The following is a 25063-nucleotide window of genomic DNA, read 5'->3' as shown; positions in this document are numbered from 1 at the left end:
GGAGAGGGCGTCGCGTGCCTGCCCCGGCGGCGGGACGGGGCGGGGCTGAGGCGGCGGGGCGGGGCGGGGCCGACACGCGGGGGCGGGGTTTGCAATTCGAAGCACCCGGACCTTCCTAGCTGCTGGACCCTCCTAGCTGCTTCCCCCTCTGACGCGCGCATGCGAGTCCCGGAACGCTCGAGCAGTTTTCTTTTTTTTCGGAAAGGGCAGTTTTGTTTTTTTTGGATAGAAGTGAGCACCTCTGCCTCTCCCGATACCGAGTACGCCGGGCTTTGCTGGGCCCGGAAGGAAGTCTTTGAAGAGTAGTTTTCAGGTGAGGCACGGAGGCTGCGTGCGGCTCGGAGTGAGAGGGAGAAGTCGCAGGCGAGGACAGCTTAAAGGGAGGTACAGGAAAGAGGGTTTTTTTCCTCCGAGTGACCCAGCCTAAGATGGGGCGGGGGTGAGGGGCTCGACAAATTAAGTGCATACGTAAAACATCCATGATCTCTATACCCCAAATAACCTCATCCTCTTCCACAGGTTCCCTGCTTCTCTGGCTAGCCAACGTGCCTAAAGAGATTATCCGAGTGGACGCGGGGGGATGGTGGCGGGGGGACTTGGAAGAATTGGTAGCTATTCATAGGCAAGAATAGCCAACAAGGCCGAGGTTGCACACGTCTAACCTAGTCCCTTCTCTCCTTGGGGTCTGCTATCCCAGTTCAGATGGATTAACCTGTTTTGAATAGTTTTTGGCTAAGTTCCTCTTCAGCCCTTGGAGCCAATTCTACTCACCTGTCTTGACTTGCAGTGCTCCTACAGATTGCATTTTGTTTTTGCTCAGAAACTCCGAAGTGACCTGTAGCAACCCGTGGCTGATGCAAAAGAACGACAAAGATTGAGTCCTGATTTGGGTGGGAAACCTTCAGTTGAAAAGGATCCAGGGCACTTAAAATCCTGGTGAATCCACCCCCCTTCCCAACACTCTAAATGTGGCAGATCTAAATGTTGTTGATTCTCTTGGTACCTGACCCAGATTTCATGACATAAGGGCCACGATATCATAGTTGTATTCCCAAAAATATGTTATGAGAGATAGTACTTTCTGATCTCAGGTAAGGCTATCAATATAGACATGACTAATCATAGGGATTAAGTGGGGCAGTCTGTCCTAAATTTGCAGACTCCCCATCTGTTGTTTCAACCAAACTTGCAAATACTCATTGACATCCACCATGGGCAAAAAGCAAGCACTGCACATTTAGCTTTTGGTTACTCCATTTGATTGGGGAATCTGGTTTAGGAATAAATTGTTCTGGTGACTGCCTATGCCTTTGTTCAAGCATTTCACAATCCAGGCTCAACCTGTCTTTCCAACCTTGGTTCAGCTGCCAATGAACAAGGGTGCTCTCTGGTTCTTTGACATTTGATAGGAGTAGCAGCAGAGGTGGCTGACTTTGTTGGCAGCACTGACGGCAACAGCAGTTTCTCAGTGGTTGCAAGACTGAGTTTCCGATGCAGAAGTGGCATGGGTGGGGAACTGCAATGGAGACAGTTTCCTCACCGGACTAGTTCTGTAGTGATTTTGTGCATTATTCCTGGAGACCTAGCGTCTGCCATGATTCTCTTTACCCTCCAGTAATTCTGAGAGCCACCCAGTATCTTCAACATGCTCCTTTTCTGCTATATCAGCAAGAGTTAGCTCTTCTTTCTCAAAACTAAGAATCCTGACTTTATACGGTTCATTATGTCTTTTCCCCCTAGTAGGCTACAATTTCCATTGGTAAATTGGTAATAGCTGGTAAGGCATCTTTAAGCAGATACTTTACCAGCTATTTACTGAGTGCTTACTGTGTGATGGGCAATGTCCTAATAGAGCTTACAATATAGTGGCAAGACAGATACATTGACAGTTACAGTCTAGTAACTGAAACAGTGTGATTAGAGGCTATGATGTAGTCATGGAAAAGCACACATTGGATCCAGGGTCTGTATCTTTATATTTGTACTTGAGGGTATAACACACTTCCTGTCACATAGAAGGCATAGAAGGCATTCAGTTTCTATTCGTGGAATGAATTTTAGGTGGAGATAAACAAAGCAGCAAAACTCTGGTAATCTTCTCCCTCAATTATGTCCTTTTTAAAAATCCATCCTGTATTTCCTGTATGTCTGTATCTTTGGCTTAAGGTCACCCAAGGGTGCACCAGAGATTGGAACCATCATTTATTCATTAATCCAATCAGTCAATATCCAAAAATTTATTGCACACATGACATGTACCAGGCACTATGCTAGGTGCTAGGAAATAGCAGTGAATAACACTGATCTACCTGATAGACCAAGTGAGTGGTTTCAAAGTGAGTTAGTTTCTGGATAGGAATGGCAGAAACCGCTTCTGTTATGACTGTACAAGAGATATTGAGATTTCATGTTATTCCACTGAAACTTACGTATATCCCACAGTAAGTTTTTATTTGTGAAAAGAAAGAGGTGATAGAGGAAGGCTCATCTGGTTTGATGTCCACAGATGATTATTACTTTCTAGCTATGTATAAATCAGTCTGTTGATAAATCCATACTTGCATGAGGAACAAATCAGAATCTACCTGGCTTTGAGACCGTGAGGTAGCTGCAAATAAGGCAAGGCAGTGGAAAGATTTAACACAAGAGTATAAGTTCGCCTGTGGCCATTTCCCTGTTTCTGCCAATTTCCTGTCAACTTCCATTTTAGCAGATTGACAACATGTTATAAACTGTGATTAAGTCTTCACAATGAAAGCTGATTTTTTGGGTCCTTTCCCTCTTCTGCACCCCTGCTTCCTTTCCCTATATATTAGAGTCCCTGTTTTTCTCACACCTTCTTCTTCCCTCTCCTTTTAGTTTTTCCTTCTTTTTTTTGTCCCTGAGGGTACAAACTGCAGCCAGAGTGTGAATCTGTTCAATTAATCCAAAAAAAAAACCCCCAAAAACCTTACTGGGTATCTTGTGTTCAATGCTACATAGGATTCTAAGATTAAGACAAGAGCAAAAATAAAAATAAAACAAGCCAAAAAAAAAAACAAAACACCAAGAGTAATGGTAAAGATAAACAAACAAAGAAAGACCAATGAGCTCCACAATTGGATTTTACTTTTGAAACAAGGAGATCAGAGAAGAGAGTTCTGGTGGACTAAAGTTTTAAGGAATGACTTCTCAAAAAGGAATTGGAGAGTTGTGTCTGAATCTGAAGGGTTTGGTTGGGAGAGAGGTGGTGATGGTGAGTTTTCAGTATGGATCTGGCAGGATTATGTTGTGCTATGAGGACAGTAGGAAGGTGAGATCTGAGTTCAGAGATTTCAGTGGCGGGCACTAGGAAGTCCCATGGGCCTTTCCGTTCTTAGTCCCAGGTTATTTATCAGCTCCTACTTCGACTCTTTTTGTTTCTTCTCTATAGGAGGCTATAGGGATTCAGCATACTTTCCTTTCCTGTTTGAAGTCACTGCCACCTACCCCATTCTTTGGTGTTCTTATTTCTTCAAGACTTCATAAGGAGTTAGTTGCCAGTCCCCATGCCATTCTATAGTAAGAGCTAATCACGATGGAGAAAACTGACAGTAGATAAAATAGCTGTTGTGAGGAAGTTAAAGAAAAATCTGAAATAAAGTTCTTAGTCTTTTGATCCCTGCTCAGTATTTCCTATCTCCCATCTAGGAAATGGAAGAGTAAGGCTTACCATCCATTCAACAAAAGTTTGAGCAATTGAAAACATACATACACACAAGAAACAACTAGAAATGTGTCATGCTGATAAAACACAGCAATGTGATGGAGAACAACTGGGCGGTTACCTTACAATATATAGGTAAGTCCTCTCTAAGTAGGTAGAAGTTAAACTGAGTCCTTAAAAGGAGCCATGTGAAAACCAGGGGAAAGTACATTTTAACCAAGCTTGGTGTGTTGGGGAAACAGAAAGAAATCAAGTGTGGCTGAAGCAGAGAAGTATAAAATGAGGTTTGGGGCTTTTCAGGTGAGTTGGGTATTAATTTAAGTATGATGAAAAGCCATTAAAGACTAGGCAGTGGCATTTTATGATTTATATTTTTATAAAAGATTACACCAGCTGCTATAGAGAGGAACAAGAGTAGAAACAGGAAGTGCAGTTAGAGGCTGATGCATGATGGGCTTGAACTAGGGTAGAAGTAGTGAAAATGGAAGAACTGAATGGATTTGGGATGTGGATTGAGTGTGGAGTCAGTTGGATGTGGTGTTTGAGGGAAAGAGAAATTAAGGCAAAATCCTAAGTTTGTGGCTTGAGAACTGGATGAGTGGTAGCTCTACATCCCTTATCCTGGAATATTCAGTCACACTTTCTGAACTCCGTCCTACTGTCCTTCTGTTCTTCTGAGTCTCTGCATACAGGGATAGCCAGGGAGAATAAAAAGTTTCAGTGATTATCTGTTGGTACCTACTCGACGCATGTCAAGTAGTATTAAGTATTACTTAAGTCTGCTGTCACCTAGGAGTAGTGCACTGTGGGTATTACTGGACTGAGGGAAGAGATGAAATAAGAACTATAGTTAAACAGATGTAACTGTTGTTTGGAGGACCATATCATAGTGTTGGGGAAAGAAAACAAAGACTCCAACAAAAGACCCCTCTGTACCAATATAGAAGAGAGAGAGAATGTAATTTTACTATTAGGTAAGCATTATCAGTGATAACATGCATATGAGATATCACAAAAGTGAATACAAAATTTGGAGAAATTTCCACACAGATTTATGCAGAAAGTAGAAGAGAGAAAAATGAAAACTTATCTCTGTGAGAGACAAGATGATGTACCTTGTAATTGTCTCATTATACCCATGAGAGACCTCTGAGCTAATTCCAGAGTAAATGTTTACAGTTTCAAGGGTCAGAAGGCCTGTGACTCTGCTTTGTAAGATCAAAAGATCAGACCATTTTTATCAGGCCTATTATATGCCCTCAAGGTGACACCCCAAAGAGGAGAGGGTGGGTAGGCCGTGACCTCCGTCCTCAAAGAAAATTTCATCATTTTACCTTTACGACTTGTCACATTTTTTCCAAAGAACTTTCATGTAGCCCACCCCAAATAAAAAATATATGAGAATTTCATTGCGTGATGAGAATAAAAGAAAGGACAGTACATTATAAGCATTTGTGATTTCTCCCACCTCCTCCCCCTTCTTCTCCCCCAGTCCTAACTCCTGGGTCTCCTTCCAAGAGAGGGGCTGAGTATGCCCACTCTATTCCTGAACTTTTCTGAAAAAGAATCAGAGACTGAGGAGAGAGGGGCTGAGCTGAAGAAGTAAGAATGAATGCCAAGGTGATACAAATGGCTGTAATTTTTTGGCTGAAAGGAAGAAGAAATAGAAGATAAAGGGGATGAAAAGCAAAACCAAGAACCACAAAGGATGAAGTTGAGAGAGAATTATTGGTGAAGATTTTGAGACTGGGCCTTAAAGTCAGCTGTGGACTTGAAATATACTGAAGTGAAAAGAATGGGGCCAAGGAGGTTTTAAGAAGTGCTACTGTGGGTTACAAGTTGAATTACCTATAGTATTCAAGTAATGGAAGTAAAGATTCAAATGACTTTTAAATTATCTTTGATTATGGAACCAAATTCTGTGGAGTGTGAAGCCCTGCCAAGACTGGGTCCTGCAGGGCCTGAATTGGGTTACCCCTTATGGAGACTCTTAAGGGGTGTTAACCTTGAAGATGGTACGAAATCAATAATAATCATTCAGAAGTTCTTTACTGAGTACCAACTGTATTTGTAGCACTCTATGAGGCACAGAGGGAGAAACAAAATAGTGCATCGTGTGGCCATGTCCTTGGAGCTTTTACATTTAGATAAATAACACATTTCCATGTGGACAGGTAAGTAAGAACATACCACCAAAAGGGATGTCATAAGACTGTGAGGGCTGAGACTTGGTAGGAAGGAGTGCTAACTCTATGTTGGGTGCTTTCCTAGACTTTAATATCTACTTTTCCTTATTCTGTTTTTTAAGCTTGCTCCCCAAATTGTAATAATTTTCTTAAGCTTTAAGATTCTATAATTTCGACCATGTATAGCAAACCAAAACACCATGTTTAGGACAACAAGCCTGGAAGAAAGTACTAAAAAGTGAATATTTTTCAGGTTGAGAGTTCTCTAGGTGACCCTTTCTTTTTCCTTTCCACTTTTCTGAATTTTCCAACTCCTCTAAAATAAGTTTTTATTGCATTTCAAGGAATTTTTTTAAAAAGCCCTTAGTTCAGAATGTTAAGACTAATAATGATACAATAATGTTTCTATGATTATTCTACAATTAGGTACTAGGCTAAAGACAAGTATGACTTAATCTTCTCTTAGAGAAGAGCTTAGACCTGAAGAAGAAAAACAAAATTCTCTCCATTATGGAGAGCAAAATCCAGAACTTAATTCAAATTCTTTCCTCCAATATATCAACTGATCTATTTCCAAAGACCCACTCTTTGTGTAGACAATACTGCCATTTGCCTAGTCATCTGAGTTAAATCCTAGTGGAGTTAACCTTTGAAAGGGGACTGTATTGGGAGTCAAGATACTTGGTTTCTGATGTCAGCTCTGCAGTTGACTTTCTGTGTATATGGTCAAGCTATCTAACAAGTTTCACCCTTGCTTTCTTCATCTTAAAAATGAGGGATTTACATGCATTGTTGGTAGGAATGTAAAATGGTGTGGCTGATGTAGAAAACAGGTTGTCAGTTCCTCAAAAAGTTAAATACAGAATTACCATATTACCCAGAAGTTCTACTCTTAGGTATATACCCAAAAGAATAAAAAATGGACTCAAACAGATATTTTTATACAAATGTTCATAGCAGCATTATTCACAATATCCAAAAGGTAGAAACAACCCACGTGTCCATTAACAGAGGAATGGGTAAACAAAATGTGCTATATACATACAAATCGTTCTGAAGACAGTTCCATAGTGGCAGCAGAGGGGCGTTTCCCAACAAACAATGCTTTCACACCAGTTAGGTATCCTGCAATTTAACTCAATTTTGATACTTCCTACCAGGAGACAGCATCAGATTCCACAGGTCAGGGGCTCAGTTCTACAAGGCTACCCTGTGCTTCAGATGCCAATCAGAAGTCCAGGTTGTTACCTGTGCTTCTGACCAACTGGCTGTAAATCAGAGGTCCCCATGACCGCCTCTTTGAGTTCAATTTGCTAGAGTGGCTCACAGAACTCAGGAAACCCATTTATGTACTAGATTATGGGTTTATTATAAAAGGATATAACCCAGGAACAACTAGACAGAAGAGCTGCATAGGGCAAGGTATGGGGAAATGGTGCTGAGCTTTCATGCCCTCTCCAGGTGCACCACTCTCTCTCAAATCACATGTTCACCAAGCTGGAAACTCTTCAAACCGTGTCCTTTTGGGTTTTTACAGAGGCTTCCTTAAATACTCACAGTTGATTAAATCAATAGACATTGGTGATGATTCAGTGTCTAGCCCCTCTCCCCTCTCTGGAGGTCAGGGGGATGGAGCTGAAAGTTCCAAACCTCCAATCACAGGGTTGGTTCCCCTGGCAACCAGCATCCATTCTTAGGTGACCTAGGGGCATTCCAAAAATCACCTCATTGACATAACAAAAGAAGCCTTTATTTCTCACACCACTTAGAAAATTCCAAGTGTTTTAGAAACTCTTGTGCTAGTAATGGGAACAAAGACCAAATACATATTTCCTAATATGAATCACAATATACAATGAAATATTACTCAGTTGTAAAAAGGAATGAAGTTCTGATACATGCTGTGCCATGGATGAACCTTACAAGTATTTAGCTAAGTGAAATAAGGCAGACACAAAAGGACAAATATTATATGATTCCATTTATGTGAGGTACCCTGAATAGGTAAATTCATAGAGATAGAAAATAGATTAGAGGTTACCAGGGACTCGGGGAGGGTGGAGTGGGGAGTTATTGTTTAATGGGTACAGAGTTACTGTTTGGGATGATGAAAGAATTTTGGAAAGAGCTGGTGGTGATGGTAATGAAACTGTGCAACTCAGACTGGGACTTGAACCCGTGTCCCAGGACTCGAACCCAGCCAAAACCCAGATTGAGACTTGAACCCACGTCTTTTAATTGAGATCACACACCTGGTCTCAGGACTTAATGAAGCTCAGGTTCTTGATGTCTCATTGCAAAAAGAATTCAGTGAGAGGCAAAGTGATAGGTAAGAAGTGGATTTATTTAGAGAGAAAAATACTCCACAGACAGAGTGTGGGACATCTCAGAAGGCAGCAGGCCCCAAAATATGGCGTGGTTAGTTTTTATGGACTGGGTAATTTCATAGGCTAATGAATGGGAGGATTATTCCAATTATTTCAGGGAAGGGGCAGGAATTTCCAGGAATTGGGCCACCACTCACTTTTCTTATTTTTTTTGAAATTTTGGATTTTATTAATTTTTTTATACAGCAGGTTCTTATTAGCTATCTATTTTATACATATTAGTGTATATATATCAATGCCAATCTCCCACTGCTCACTTTTTGACCTTTTATGGTTGGCCTCAGAATTGTCATGGCACTGGTAGGTGTGTCATTTATCTTGTTAATGTATTACAATGAGCATATAATGAGGCTCAAGGTCTACTGGAAGTCGAACCTTCTGCCATCTTGGACCTAGTTGGTTCTAACCAGTTCTTGTCATGTCCTATGGCTATGTCATTCTTTTAAAGCTTGTGCCCTGCCCCCTTCCCTCCTGCTTCATTTGCACAGCATTGTGAATGTAATTAAGGTCACCAAACTGTACACATAAAAATGGCTAAAATGGCAAATTTTATGTTATATGTATTTTGCTACCATAAAAAATTGAGATTTTAATGAGATTTTTAAAAATATGTTTGAACTCTAATGTTCTATAATACCATGGCCAAAGTGCTAATGGAAGAAGAGGGAACTGATCTGGGTGATGAAGGATGTGTCTGTCAGAATTAGTCCACTAGATCTCTATGGAGACAGTGAAACCCAAAAATGGCAAATGGGAGGCTGCAGGCCACATCCAGCTAGGAGATGTGTTTTGTTGGGCTTGTGCAATGTTTACCAACATAGCATTTATTTATTTATTTTTAAAAATATTTATTTATTTGGTTGCACCAGGTCTTAGTTGCGGCATGTGGGCTCCTTAGTTTCGGCATATGGGCTCCCTAGTTGCGGCAGGTGGTCTCCTTAGTTGTGGCTCACCAGCTCCTTAGTTGCAGCGTGTGAACTCTTAGTTGCAGCATGCACATGGGATCTAGTTTCCTGACCAGGGATCGAACCCAGGCCCCCTGCCTTGGGAGTGCAGGGTCTTATCCGCTGTGCCACCAGGGAAGTCCTCCAACATGGCATTTAAGATTTTAAGAAATCAGTTGTTAAAATGTAAAACCTGGGTGTATTGCTATTAAAAATTCTGGTTTCTGACTTCCTTTGAAATATTAAAAGATCTGATAACACCAGATCCATCTTCTCACTTAGCTGGAGTTTTGAAGTAGCTGCTCCCTTTAAAAGGTACACACTCTCCAAATAGTCCCTCTGGTCCTTGCTGCCTTATTCCCAGCTGGCCTCATTAATCTGTTACTTGCCAGTCTCCTGTGGCATTTGAATTTGTGGCCCCTAGCATAAATCAATGATCAGGTGAATTAGTTCTGAGAGCCCTCTGCTTGGTTTGTCAATTTCTTTAAAAAAAAGTGTTGTCAACTAAAAAAAAAAAAAATACACAACCTAAAAGTTGAAAATTATGTTTTATTCGGTGGACTTACTGAGGACTTAAGCCTGGGAAACACAGTCTCAGGTAGCTCTGAGGAGCTGTTCCAAAGAGGTACAGGAGTAGCCAGGATATGTGAGTTTTTGCAAAATCCAGGTAGTTGGAACATCAAAAGATTACTGTTGATTAAAGAAAACCAGACATCTCAAGTTAATGAATTTAGCCCTTCTTTACGTATGGGAAGGTGCAAGAGCCTGGGCTCATTAAAATCATTCCTTTGATATGCACCTTAACTGTTTAGAGCCAGTATCCTGTTCTTTCCCATCTTGAGTTCCCTCAGGGTGTACACTTGGAGGTGTCTGCAGTTGTTGGCTTGATGGCTGCAGCATCCTTTGTTTACTGATAACAGGTGACATTCTTCATACACAGTGTTAAAGAAATTTCTTTTTTCCTTTCTTACCTCTTCTAAAACATGGAATGACTGTTTTATGCTACCACATAAGGTTTCAGGTTTTGGTAACTGACACAAATACATGTGAATAATTTTGTGAGCATAGAGTTCTAAAGAATACTTAAAGAGATAATTCATGCGTGCAGTTCCTGAAAGTTTGATCACTGCTTTTGTGAATCTTCACATATTTTATAGCTACTTTAATTGGGTTTATTTTTTATTTCAGAAAAGTCAAAAGTATTACATTGATGTTGCAAGAAAATTTAAACAATGCATAGGAATACACAAAAAGAAAAGCCCTTCCTGCTTTACCTCCTCAGGGGTAACCGCAGTTAGCAGTTGGGTGTTTTTCTTTCCAGACCTTTGTTTTTGTTTGTATGTTTGTTTTTGTTTTTGCACGTAGAGTTATGTAGAAATTTGTGTATTTATATGAACACAGAGACATGGAACATGTCTTTTTTCCCCACAAAAAAGAAATTATACTACATTTACTGCTTTGCAACTTGCTTTTTTTTGACAATGTATTGTGATCATTTTCCCATATCTACACATATAGATATGGTTCATTCTTTGTGATGGCTATGTAGCATCAGAGTACGAATATAATTTACTTAAACATCTCACTTTTGACATATTTACATTATCTCTGATTTCTACTAATATAAATTTAATGGCACTGTGAACTTTCTTCAGCCAATATCCTGGCAATATGGAAAAAGTTATTCTGAAGAGTAGATTCTTAGAAGTGGGCTTATTTAGTAAGGAATGTGTGTTTTAAAAATTTTGATCAGTATTGTAAAGTACCCTTTAAAATTTACATTCCCACCATTGCTGACACTGAATATTATCTATCTCTTTGCCTTTTGCCAGTATGGTAGGCAAATGATGGTGTCTCATTTTGTTCCATTTGCATTTCTCTCTTTATTAACTAAGATGGCACATCATTGTCTATTTCATTAGCCATTTGTATTTCCTTTTCTGTGAACTATCTGTTTTTGTCCTTAGTTGCTTAACTCTTGTTTGATCTATGTACATGAAAGTATGTAATCGGGAAACAGATCTGTATGTCTGCATACTAAGAGAGGTTTCAAACCCTGGCTTGCAGTGTATGTATGCTCTTTTTCCTTGCTAGTGTGTTAGCTTCCTCTTGTTGTGGCTTGCAGTTATACCTGAGTCAACCATCAGACAAGCAACATTTGTTTTTTGCCCAGAACAACTAGCTAGGTACAGTGTGTAACTTAAAGAGAAATAAAATAAAATAAATGGGTCTCTTACTGGCCTTTAGAAGATCATAATCTAATGGATGTGAAATGTACATGGAGGCAAGTACAACAATAAAAATGAAAATTCCTTGCCTTTGATCAGTGCTTTACAGTTTAGATTCTTTTGAGAAGGAAGACAAGAACATAAATAGTGAAAATATTAGATTAAAAAAGATAAGTACCATAACATTGTAATAGCGGTTTGGGGGATATAGAGGTAGGTTGGGAGCATGGGGCTTGGGATTGTGGAACAGCAGAGTATTCCAAGAAGGACAACGGACAAATGAAAGATGAGATGGAAAGGATTTTTATGGGTGGAAGAAAACCATGTGAAGAAACAGGACAAAAGGGTGAGAGTCTATCTTGGAAAGAAAGATCAGTTTCCTTTGGATTTGAGCATGGCATCTGGGATGCTTGGGAAGTGACCGTAGGAGTGAAGAATCCCCTACTAACTTTTTTCTTTGGGTATCATACTCTTGTTAACTCAATATCAAGGTTATATCATAATTTTTTTTTATCAGCCACATCTCACTGCTGGTTTATGTTGAGTGTGAGAGGAACTTAAATCGTCTGCTGTTTTCACGCAGACCTTGTCTGTGACCACAGAAGGAAGATGCCATAACTGAACCATCCCGTCCCTGACCTTCAGTCTCACTCACATCCGTTAACTCATTGACTCCTTCATTTGTCTAACCTTTACAACATTCCAAAGACAGGTATGGCCCACCTGCTAAGCATTAGGACCATGCTAGGTGCTGGGGAGACAAAGATGAACATGGCAAATTCCCTTCCCTGTGGAAGTTTCAGGCTGGAATAAGTGAAGCCCTTAAACACTTAGCTAGCTAGAACACCATGAGCATCCCAATCTCAGAGATAGCATGTCCAGACCTGAATCAATTTGAGGATCTCCTGATCTTCACTCTTGTAAATGAGGACTAACTTCGCTGGGAGGGGCTGCCAACTGGCCTGGTGGTACCTGAGACTCAAGGGACTAGTGAGATGAGCTGAGTCTGGGAGGTGGTCATTCCCATTCTCATTCAGGACAGCCTTAGTTTTATTTCTATTGTATTTTGCTATATCTGTTCACAGAAGATGAGTATGCTTCAGTGGAAGGAGGAAGTTTTACTGAGGCTTGAAACATTTTTTTCTTGCTAACCAGGTGGTTCACATGACCCTCTAGCATATTAGAAAGATGGTGTGGCTCTAATGATGGCGGCATTATAATCCAATCTAGCTAAACCTATTTCTCCTTTGAAGATACTTTTGTTCAAATTGCTTGGTTTTGTATTATTTGTTTTATTGTTTGTTTTATTAATATAGAAATCCAGCAAGTTCAAAACGTGTTCACCTAAATAAGTTTCTTATTGTTATATTTATAATTTACATATCAAATAACTCAGATGGTGTGAATTCAGATGGTGTGAATAAATAATACTTTGGCTTCAGGATTAAGGAAGTAAATGAATAAGTGTTAGAGTGTTGTGTTAGAAGGCCTCATTTCTGCCACTTCTAATTGTGAAGCCCAAGTCACAAACTTATAGCCCCAATTTCCTGCTAGGTAAAATGGAGAGGAGTCATTTGACAAAGGAGTCTTTAATGTCCTATCCAGCTGCCAGAACAACAGCAACATGGAACCAAACCCATGAATTCAAAGGATGAAAGCGTGAGCTGACCCCAGAGATGTGCTGCCCACCTTCTTGGTTAAACATACTCACTGTGAGGTCTGACAGCCTGACTTTGAATCTGGGCCTCCCTCCATCACAAGCCTAAGTATGCTTATGCTGGGCTGCACCCCGCAGGCCTGCAAGCACTGTACTTGCCCAGCCTCAAGACCGAAGGAAGAGACCAGAGTCAGCAACAGAGACATCAATGGTTTAATGGATGAGGGATCTTACATGTCTGAAGTAAGGTCCTGGAGTGACACCCCACTGTGTGCAGCCGATGGTGGGCAGGACATGGCAGCAGTCTTCGCTTCAGGGGGGAGAAGGAGGTTACTGGTCAAAGGGGGAATTGACTTCAGGTGGGCTCACTGGTTACCAGGGAAACCAGCAGAGGAGCCCTCTCCTCATTGCTCCTTTGATAAGCTATCATAGTGGAGATGTTTTGATCTAAAGTTTTGAACTATCACTAGCTGGGACCAGGTGCAAGTATGTAGGCATTTACTGATTAGGATCTGTAATTAAGAGGGAAAGTCAGTTAGGTGGGTAGGGTATAGGTGAAGCAGGAACTGGTTGACCAGGGGGTGTACAGAAAGCAAGATACAGCCATCTTGGGTGGCCCAATCATATACTTTAGCTTCTCAGAACTTCCATTCCTTCAACTGTAATATGAGAATAATAATACTACCTATGTCACAGTGACATTAGAAAAAAATGAGATAATTCATAGAAAGTCCTTACTGTTATGCCTGGCACAGTAAGTGTTCAGTGTTAATTCTTTTATATAAAACACTTAGGTCTGGTTTCTCTAAGGTTCGTATGGGTATGGCTTTTATATGGTTTCTGCAGCCAATGAAGCACAGGCCTCTAGGATTATGTGAAAAAAAGTTACTAATTTATAAATGTTGTCACTGACAGGTGCCAGGTAATTACACTAATTTTAATAATTTAATCATATTACAGTTTTAATGGTATAAAAAATATAACACTATGTGGCAAACTATGTTCTAAGAGCATTACATATATTAACTAATTCAGTCCCTAATGTTAAAAAATTCAGCCCAGTAAGTTTGAAGATCTAATTGGCCTTAATAAATGATTCATGAATCAGGCAGCATCCCATCTAGAAAACAGAAAGGCACTCTGAGGGGTTGTACTAAATGGTAGGTTTTTATAGGAAGAAGTGTGGGATGAGGAAGCTATTAGCAAAAGAAAAGAAAGGATATCTTTTTGGGGGGAGGGGAGAGAAGGGCAAGGGTTTTATCATGTAGATTGCCTCTTATTCCTCTGGGGATGGGGGAGAATGGAGAGGGCCCACTGTGGCAGATTACCTCCTTGATACTGACCAGAACATTCCAGACTGGATGATTAAGATTACATTTCTGGGGAAGGTTGAAACTGCAATTGGGTTAGGTATTAAATCTACGTTTGGCATCATGGTCTTTAGCAGAAGTGATGCCATTTTGGGCCTGTGGTTTTCTCTTTAATACTAACAGGAGGGTACTATTATTATCACCTGCATTTTACACATGAGGAAGTTCAAGGTACAGGTCTCACAGCTAAGTGGCAATGAGTGTTTGAGCACAGGAAGTTTGGGTCCAGAACTCGTGCTCTTAACTACTCTGCTTTACTGATTATTTTATGAAAATTGTTCATACTCCTGACCACTTACTAGCTTTAGTCAAAGGTTAGAAAATTGTAAGACATCTGGGAAAACTTAGACAAATTAATCATGAAATATGAGAAGGAAAATCATATAGACTAAAACATTAAAATATTCTACAATAATAAAGATAGAAGATGCTAAATTAAGGAAAGATTTTTGAATGAAAACAGTGGAAGTCCGTAAGACTAGTAAATAGAACTACCAGTCAGAGACTTGTGTTTCTGGCAAAATGGCAGTCTAGATATCTTGGTTGACTCTCACAATAAAAATGCTGGATAAAGGATAAAAGGACATTTGAAAAACAATAAATGGATGAGTAAGTTAGGAATTTTAGAGGCTAAAAAGTGAGTGAAAGCAGAAACACAAAAAGGTCAATGAATTGGCTTTAACTGTGGGAACATTTGCCAAACCAAGCTCTGGTTTTCAAGTGATTGATAGGGTTTAGGACATGCTATCCTAAAATATGGCATCTTGGTATATTGAATATTTTAAGTTGAAGGAGTCCGAGAAAATGGCAGAAGCAGGAAGGTCTCTCTGACCTTCCCCTGGCCCTTCCTGCATTAAGCAGGTCATGAGACCCTCATGTGAGAGGGACATAACAAGAAAGGTAGACATATTTCCTGTCCTTCCAAAGCTTACAGTCTAACTCTAGGAGTGGGCTCTTTTTTTTTTATCAATGAGAAATTTTTTTAAGTTTAATAAGTTTTAAGTTTAATAAGTTTAAGTTTAATAAGATCATGTAATGGCCAGGATGTGGGGGGATGGCATGGTGGATGGCTTCTCCTAGAAAGGCAGCAACTTAAGAGACCAAAGAGTAAGCTTCAGTGTCGTAATAGGGAAGAACCTTTGTATTCTATTACAAAGGGATGTTGCCTATAAGCTTAAATTATACATAATGGCCCATCTCTGGGAACCCTGCTTCCCAGGTGAAGAGCACTAAGCTAAAATATTCTACCTCTTTTTTTTTTTTTTAAACATCTTTATTGAAGTATAATTGCTTTACAATGGTGTGTTAGTTTCTGCTTTATAACAAAGTGAATCAGTTATACATATACATATGTTCCCATATCTCTTCCCTCTTGCATCTCCCTCCCTCCCACCCTCCCCATCCCACCCCTCTAGGTGGTCACAAAGCACCGAGCTGATCTCCCTGTGCTATGCGGCTGCTTCCCACTAGCTATCTATTTTACATTTGGTAGTGTATATATGTCCATGACACTAGGAGTGGGCTCTTTTTATTCCCAGATAGCAAACAAGGCAAATGAAGCTCAGAGAGGCTAATAGTCACATAATTATTAAGTGGAAAAACTATATTTGTCTCAATCTTTAGCCCTTTCTCTTTCTACCACACAGGCTACTTATTGAAGGTTTGTGTTAATGAAGGCTTTTGGGTTGCAAGTGACAGAAAAGGAACTCAAACTACCTTAAACCAAAAAGGAATTTTTTTGTTTTATGAAACCAAGCCTGAGACAGGGAAGAGAATGTGCTGGCTTCAGGGATGACCTGGCCCCAGGGAATCCCACAGTTTTGGGAGTCTCTCCTTTGCACTCTTGTTCTCATTCTTGTTCTATCTCTATGTCTCTCTGCATTTTGAATTTATTTTTTTCCCCATGCCGGATAGATTTTTCTCCATGTACTGGGGAATATGCTACTGGTAATCTGTACCATGTCCTAATGACCCACAACAAAGGAAAAAGGGCAACTTCCCTGCTACCTATAGTTAGAACAATTCTGGGGAAAACTGATTTATTCTACATGGGTAATGAACACACCACTGGATCCATCATTGAGGCCAGTAGGGTGAGGTGTTTTGATTGGCTCTTATGTTGCTTACCTACTTCTGTAGCCAAGGATGACAAAGCCTATTATCAAAAGAAGGGGAAGTGGCACAAATGTGGCTGCCAAAGGGACCATGAATGGTGCCAACATTTAGTAAGTACCTGATAAATGTTAAGTGAAGAACAAATTCTCACAAGTGCCTAGTACAGCACCTTTGCATCAATATTTACTAATGACATTGCACTAGAGTTTTCAAATGCTATATTGATCAGGTTTGTTCTACTATGATGGCTTCTAAAAAATTAATTAGAAAGCCTGTCCTGTTTTATTCTTGTCTAAATAACATTTGATATATATGTTCCTTGAATTTAAAAAAAATCACCTAAAAGTCCTTGTACTTTTTGTGGAATAGGTTTTGAAATAGAATGCTAATATTTATTTAGAATTGTTTCCTGGGAATTGGGTGTATTTAAATGTGCACAATTAATAACATATGGTAGACACTCAAAATATGTTAGTTTCCTCTCTCTTCAACTGGAAAACAGAGGAGATCGTAATGTTGGAGATGCTTGAGAAAGAGCACAATATACTGAAAGCAGAATTTTCAGAAGATTAATGTGATAGCAGCACTGAAAAAGAAAAGTATTAGAGAAGTCCTATAGGACGATGCCTCTCAAACAATTTGTAATGGAGTATCAGCTTCTTTTTTCTTTTTTAAATCTATTGCAGATCATTTGTAAGATATAATTACAAATTACTAGAAAAATAAAATCTAAACAACTGGTATACAAAATACAAGCAATGTTCTATTTTTAGGTTCAACAGACATAAAATTACTCTCTCAAATGGTTGTCAATGTTTCTAAACAACAAATCCTAATTTTTACCTTGTGTTGGACTGGGAACAAACTGTTCATGGAAGGGTACTTGTCCCCACTGACTAGGAGGTTGTGCAGTAATTCTTATGTCAATGCCGTCCAGTCAAAGACTGCAGGAACACATCTGTTCCTGAGAAAGGTGGTTATTACTCGTTGTAGCAAGATGAGTTACACACCCTGCAACATCTTAGTAAGAACAGTCATCTCCCCCATCCTCGGGGGATACGATCCAAGACTCCCAGTGGATGCCTGAAACTGTGGATAGTACTAAACCCTATACATACTACATTTAAAAAAAAAAATACATACCTATGATAAAGTTTAATTTATAAATTAGGCCCAGTAAGAGATTAACAACAGTAACTAATAATAAAATAGAATACTTATAACAATATACTATAATAAAAGTTATGTGAATGTGGTCTCTGTCTCAATATATCTTATTGTACAAATTTAAGATGCCTTTTCCATCTTAACTAAGCACTTATCATGCACTGTGGTTATAACTTCTTCAGTTTGAGGTGCAGCAGCAAAACTGGCATGAATTTCTTTTTCCTTTTTCAGAATTTCATGGATAGAAGACTTGTTCTTACTGTAGATCTTAGCAACCTCAGCATACTATTTCTTTCTTATATCGAAAACTTTCACCTTTTCACTTAAAGGAAGCACTTTGCCTCTACTCTTGGGCAGATCTGAATTGCCAGCATCACTACTCTTGAACTTGGGGACCACTGTTAAGTAAGGGCAACTTGAATACAAACACTGTGATACCATGACCAGTCGATCTGATAACTAAGTTGGGTACTAAGTGACTAAGGGGCAGGATAGCTGGACAAAGGAAGGATTCACGTCGTGGGTGGGATGGAGCAGACGGTGTGAGATTTCATCATGCTACTCAGAACCACACACAATTTAAAACTTATGAATTGTTTATTTTTGAAATTTTCCATTTAATATTTTTAGACTGAGGTTGACCACAGGTAACTGAAACCGCTAAAGTGAAACTGCAGATAAGTGGGGGCTTATGTAATTAGAAAGGACTTATTTTAGGATTTGGGCTTGTGTTAGGTAATATTGAGAGATGGGGCTTTGTCTGGGATTGGATGCTGTCAGGAAGTGGGGGCAATTCTGTGATTGGGTATCTTATAAATCTTATTGGAAAGGGACAGGAATAAAAAGAGCCTAAACTTTAATTGGCAAAGAGGCAGTGGCCGCTTATATTAGCTAGGATGGAAAATATTTTGGTTATTTTTGTGGTTTGGACATGTTCCTGTTTTTGTCTGTGTTCAGATATGATTACGGACTGGGTTTGTTTTTGTCTTGATCACAGAGTGGCCTGATCTGATGATGTTCTGTGAAATTGAATATGTTCTACACCAAGGCCTAAGCCGTGAGTACCAGATCAGCTCCCAGATGTCAGTGACTACTTTTCTCTTTCTCACCTCTATAAGGTGACAAGGGCCTGTCTAAGGGTAAGAACATTGCATTTGAAAGGTAAAGGAACAGGATGTGGTGAACTGCTATTACGATACAGTGTCAATCCTCAAACTAACGTGCATCAGAATCCCCTGGCAGACTAGTTAAGACACCGAATGTTGGGCCTCACCCCCCAGAATTTCTGATTCAGTAGGTCTGGGGTGGGACTTGAGAATGTGCATTTCTAACCAGTTCCCAGGTGTTGCTGATGCAGCCAGACCACACTTTGAAAACCACTGACATAGATGGAAGTATCAAAGGTGAGGATGATTACAGGGAAAGAAAAGACCTATTGTAGTTAGCTGCAATTCCCAAGATAAAAATCTACCACTTTCTCCTGGTAATACTCTGATGCAATTTTGACACTGGACTACACTGTGCATTTTCCTGTTTTAAATTACAAATCTTTGAGGGAGAAGTTCATAGAGGAAAATTCTCTCCAAAATAATTTGTGCAAATTGTTGACTACTAAAGTTCGTACTTAACGTGAAAGTAAAATTTATGTGTGTATTATCCATTTTCCAGGAAGTTCCCAATTACAAATAGGCAGATCCATTTTAGAAAAATGGGTTAGAAAACCAGCCCTTCAACTGGATTATCTGCAAATTGGCTTATTTGCAAATAGACGTTGTACCTACTAAATGCAAAGTAACCCTTACCATCCCTCTGTTAATTATTCTACTCCATCAATTTTGAGACAGAATTCCTTAAAAGGTATGTAACTGCCCATGCCTTTGAAATATTTAAATGTCTTTACTAAAAATTTGACTTTGTTTACTTAATTTTGTTCATTCTTTTATGGGATAAGAAAAAGTGGTAAATAGAAAAGAGGAAGTGGTAAATCGGGGTGGGAATGGGTGATCCCTTCTTGTTCCAAAAAATTGGTTTTAATTTAATTTCCTCTACATTTGCCTGATATGGGGTAAAAGAAAAAAGTGTGGCATGGACCTCTTGTGGTTCAGCTGGGTTACCTCTGTCATATAATGTACATTGAGATTCAGTTAGTTCTTGAACTAAAAAAATTTAAGTATCATGCAAAGAATCTGTGTAAGAACTTAATAAAATGATTTTTATAGCTCTTATAACAAGTTATAAACCATTTTATTAACTCTCTTTAAAAGGCTACCAAGAATCTGGTGATTCATGAAAAACAGCTCAAACAAGTGTAAATTATTGCTTATAGAATTAGGAAACTTGGCCTTCTTTTTAAAATAATTTCATCACATCTCTAGAGAGAATAGTCTTTGGCAGAGAGCTAGATTCTGCAAATCTAAGCTTTTTCAGTTTAGCATCCAACTAAGAATTCAAGTAGAATAAGATGATTAATCTTGGGGTTGAGATGGGTCTATGCCTGATTAGCTACTGGACCAGGAGCAGGTCTTGCTCTGATGAGTAATTTAACTTCAGTTTCTTCATTTGTGAAATGAGGAGCTTAAACTAGTTAACCCCTAGGGATTCTCTGAACTCTTTAATGTTCAAGTTGTTATACTAGGCCTAGGGCTGTGGGTTTTAATTACATTATGCTCCTCTCTTTCACAGCTCCTCTTAATTATTTTTTCAGTATCAGAAGGATGTTGATGATAAGGGCATGCATGGAGATGGCAAAGGGACTGGGAACAGATTAGGAAGAGTTGAAGGAACTGAGGTTGTTGAGCTTGGAGAAGAGGAGGTTCACGGTGGGGGAGATATGAGATCTCCCTGAAAAATATGTGGAACTTGTCATGTGAAGAAGGAAAACATATATTCCAAGTTCAAAGGGTGGAAATTACAAGGAGACAAATTTGGGTTCAGTGTCAGGAAAAACTTTTCAACTATTCATTCAAACATTACTAAATATTTGTTGAGCATCTACTATGTGCCAGGCACTGATCTAGGTTCTGGGGATTTGCCAGTGAAAAAAACACAAAAACTCTTGTCCCAGTGAGGTGTACATTCTGTTAGGGTAGTCTTATGTGGCAGTCATTGGAGGTTTTCAAACAAAGATGGGCTGATCAGAGAGAATACAGTGGCTGGGATTCCTTCTTTGGACTGGATAACTTCCACAGTCTCTAAAGTCTCTGTGTGTGTGAACATTAATCAGTCAACACACATTTATTAAACAACTTCTAAGTGTCAGTTGTAGCCCTGGGCACTGGAAATGCAAAAATGCATAGACAGATCTTGCCTTCAAGGAGCTCTCAATCTTGTTGGGGAGAAAGACATAAACAATGTGAAAGTTTGGTATGAGAAATAGGCAATGGAACAAGAGTACGCTAATGGGGAAGACAAACTCAGCTTGAAGGTGTTCTGAAAGAGGTGACACCTGAGGTAAGTGTTAAGTGTTGAGGACTTCATCAGACCTCAAAACAAGGTCATAGAGGCCATAAACATATGGTGCATGTAGAAAACTGCAGATAGTTATAGGATCCTAGTTTTTATTTTAATTCCCCATGGATTAAAATGGGATGGAGACCATAGTCACTTAGGATTATGTAAGTATCTATGCCCTTTGAGGGTGAATCCCAAGATTTGGTAAGGTAAACTGATCATATATATTGATTTATTCATGCAGTCTTTCAAAAATCATTGAGTACGTATTATGCATTAGATACTCCATTACACTGATTGGGTTACAGAAAAAAATTAGACCAAGTCTTTGTCCTCAAGGAAGGTCCAGTCTACAGGAAGGAAACAGGCATAGAAATGAGGTAGAATAAAGTGTCAGAAGTACTGTGGTAGACATTTGTATAGGGCATTGAGACCCTAAAAACTAAATGAGAAATGATGAGAGATGAGAGAGTGAGACTAGGAAAAGCTTCATTGAGGAGCTGACCTTGGAGTTGAGTCTTGAAATTGAGAGGATTCCACGAGGAGTATGGACAGCAAAAGGGAGGCAAGTCCATGGGAGCTTGGTAAAACAGCAGGGTGCACTAAGAGTCTGTCTTGTTAGTGCTTGTCTTGAGTGTGGAATGCAAGGGTACCACATCATGAAAAGTTTTCCTTATCACGCTAGGGAATTCTAAAAGTATCCTGAGCAGACCTAGGGAATTCTAAAATATCCTTATACTTGTGGAGCCCAGGCCAAAAACACAAGTACAGTTTCCTGGCTGGTCCCCTTCTCATCTTACCCTCTCTCCTGTAATTCTCCTCACACACATGTGTGAACAACCTAGCTTGCATGTCCAGGCTCTGTCCCATCTCCCTGAAAATATCTGCCTTTGGCCACCTCTAAGGCCTAAGAGTGAGCCCTAGCAGTGGGATCAGGCTGTTTGGGTTGGGAATTCCAGGACTGTTGTCTGGAAGGGAGAAGGACACAGGTTCTCAGTGAGACGACCCTTTGGATAGATGGGGACTCCTGGCCCTGACTGGGGAGGGGAGTGGTTGGAGGAGGGCCAGAATGGAGTCCTTTAAACTTAAGAGGGGCAGTAAACTTTTTCTGTAAAGGCTAGATCATAATATGTTAGGCTTTGTAGGCCATATATGACCATTGTTGGGTTTCTTCTTCTCTTTTTTGTTTTTGGTTAAAACACTTAAAAATGTGAAATCCATTCTTATCTTGAGGGCTATACAAAAAGAGGGTATAGGCTGGATTTGTCCAGGGGCCGCAGTTTGTATGACATGGGACAGCAAAATAGTGAGGTACCACTGAAGGATGCTAAAAAGGGGAGTGACAGTCACTTTGTGTTTTGGAAATATCGGTCTGGCTTTGTGGAAAGTATATTGGAGTTTGATGGGTTAGGAGGCTGTTGTAATAATCCAGGCAGAAGATGATGAAGTCCTGAATGAAATCAGAAGTAATAGGACCTGAGAAGTTGGAGAATAAAGAACATTTAAAAAGAGTTGGTGACTTTGGGTTTCTGATTAAGGCAACTGGTTGGTGGTTCTAATTACTGAGATAGGGACATCTAAGGGCAGGGTGGCACAAGCTAATGAGTTCTAGTTTTAGCATCTGGAACTTGAATTCTAGGTAGGGTACCAAGGGGATGTCACATATATGAACTGTTATTCTATAGTCAGGACAGGGCTGGAGATACAGACTTGAGAGTCACCAGGGGATAGATGGTGAACATTTGGAAAGTAAAATTGAGGAAGAGAAACTTCTCCATCCTACAAGTATCTCTTTCTTTAGATAAACCACATCAAGACAAGGTGGAAGAGAAGATACAGAAGGCTTGCCCTGGACACCTGGCAGGACTGAGGATGGATGCTGAGGCTGGTGAGCAGTGTCGTGCCAGAGGCTGAGGCGTGGTTGGTGTGGCAAAAATGAGTCTGGAAGGGTGACCAAGGAATGGTCAACAGAGATCTCTCCTCCTGGGGTTAGTCCCTCAGCTACTGCATTTACACCCCAAGTAGGAATCTACTATATTGTAACAGGTCTGAATCTAAGACCTTCTGGTGTGCAAGAAATATCACATTTCTTTGTGATCCCTGAATCAACCTAGTTTTGACTCCAAGGCACCACTCCACTGGGCTGGTAGGAAGGTGTACACAACTTATTCTAGCAGCCTTGCATTGCCGCCTCATCTGTGCTCCCTCGTTTCACCAAGGTTCTGGAGGCCTTTCTTACTCATGAGTCATCTCTCCCACCCAAGTTACTGCTGGTCTGCCCGTTGTCTCTGTCCGCACAATCCTGTCAGGTCGGGCAGCTTTTGGCAGTTTCCCTGACACATTTAGCATACTAGAATATTTGTCAAAGCTCTGAAACCCAGTGCCTAGGCCTCTGCTTCCCTAGGTAAACCACATACCTCCTTCTGGAGTCTTGCTGCTTCCTGGGGTAATGACTTGGAGCAGAGCCTGGCTTCCTACTGCTTCTAGACCTATGGACCTCTTCTCCCCACCATTGCCAAGTAATCTCTAGTATGGGTGGAAGTTCCTCCCTCTTGCTCCTTCACCATACACTTTAAGTTCATTAAATCTGTAACTTGAAAAACATGTTCTTCTTTGCTCCAGGGAGGGGAGGGCTTTCTTCACCAAAGAGGAGGAAAAATCTTGGCATTTCACTTTCTAGTGCATCAAAGAAAAAGAAGAAAAACAAAACCAGATAAGATTATGCATTGGAACAGTGTGAGCATTTGTATCCTGGCACATATTGGTAGAGAGGAGATTGGCAAGTCCAAGGAAGAACCCAGGCCTCTAAAGGGCTGGATGAATAAGGCGGGACAGGAGATGGGGACGAGGAGTAGCTGAAGGTGACATCTTTGGACTTGGGCTTCCCTGATTTTTAGAATGGAGCATTGCAGGGAGCCTGCACTCAGGGGTCATAGATCAAACCTTGAATATCCCCAGTTACCTAGTAGACAGGGTTGCAGGTGGTGGTGGGGTGGGGAGGGGGGAGCACTGGGCACTGTTGGTTGTGTAGGAAAAATACCCAGTCTTCCTCCTGTGTTTCTCCTTGACTTTTACATTGCCACACTAACAACACTTCTGACACCAGATGTGTGGAGATTTTCCCCAACAACGAGCATCACCAGGTGGATGTCCTATAATTTAACTCAATTCTGACACTGTCTACCTGGAGATAGCCTCAGATCCCAGGAGATCCCTCCTCCCCCAACCCACACACACACTTCAGATGCCAATCATGAGTAATAGGTCCTAGGTTACCCACAACTTCCTTCCAACTTGGCTGCAAATCGGAGGTTCCCAAGAACCCCCTTCTTAGAGTCAGTTATTTGCTAGAATGGCTCACAGAGCGCAAGGAAATATGTATGTTTGTTTACCAGTTTATTAAAGGATGTGATAAACGATAATAAAGGATACAGATGAACAGCCTGAAAAAGAGATACATGGGGCAAGAAGTCTGGAGGGTCCTGAGCTTCTGTCCCCATGGAGTTGGGGTACACTAACATGGATGCGTTCACCAACTGGAAAGCTCTCCAAACCCCTTACTTTGGGGGTTTTTATGGAGACTTCATCACGTAGGCATGATTGATGATTAACTCATTCCTTCTCCCTCCTCAAGAGAATGGGGTGTGGTTGGGAAAGGGGCTGAAAATTCCAAGCTTCTAATCATGGTTTGGTTTTTCTGGTGACCAGCCCTCATCCAGGAGCCCACCCAGAATTGCCTTATGAGGACAAAAGTTTATATCACTCAGGAAATTACAAAGGGTTCAGGAATCCTGTGTAAGGAACTGGGGTCAAAGACCAAATATGAGAAAAAAATATGTTCTTGGTGCTGTTATCACTTTGGAAGTCACAAGGG

The 25063-nt window shown here is 40.3% G+C and overlaps 1 long non-coding RNA gene across 1 annotated transcript; it reads left to right on the top strand.

The window, feature by feature from the left end:
- Window positions 1-186: 186 nt before the first annotated feature.
- On the top strand, window positions 187-23747 carry LOC137771542 (uncharacterized). Its single transcript, XR_011075381.1, has 4 exons — window positions 187-313; window positions 3670-3820; window positions 18737-18796; window positions 22991-23747. It is a non-coding gene; the product is annotated as an uncharacterized lncRNA (long non-coding RNA).
- The last annotated feature ends 1316 nt before the right edge of the window (window positions 23748-25063 follow it).

This window comes from Eschrichtius robustus, chromosome 11, assembly GCF_028021215.1.
Source record: "Eschrichtius robustus isolate mEscRob2 chromosome 11, mEscRob2.pri, whole genome shotgun sequence".
Classification (NCBI taxonomy): domain Eukaryota; kingdom Metazoa; phylum Chordata; class Mammalia; order Artiodactyla; family Eschrichtiidae; genus Eschrichtius; species Eschrichtius robustus.
The sequence above is the reverse complement of the archived record's forward strand: the minus strand, read 5'-3'. Positions and strand labels throughout refer to the sequence as shown.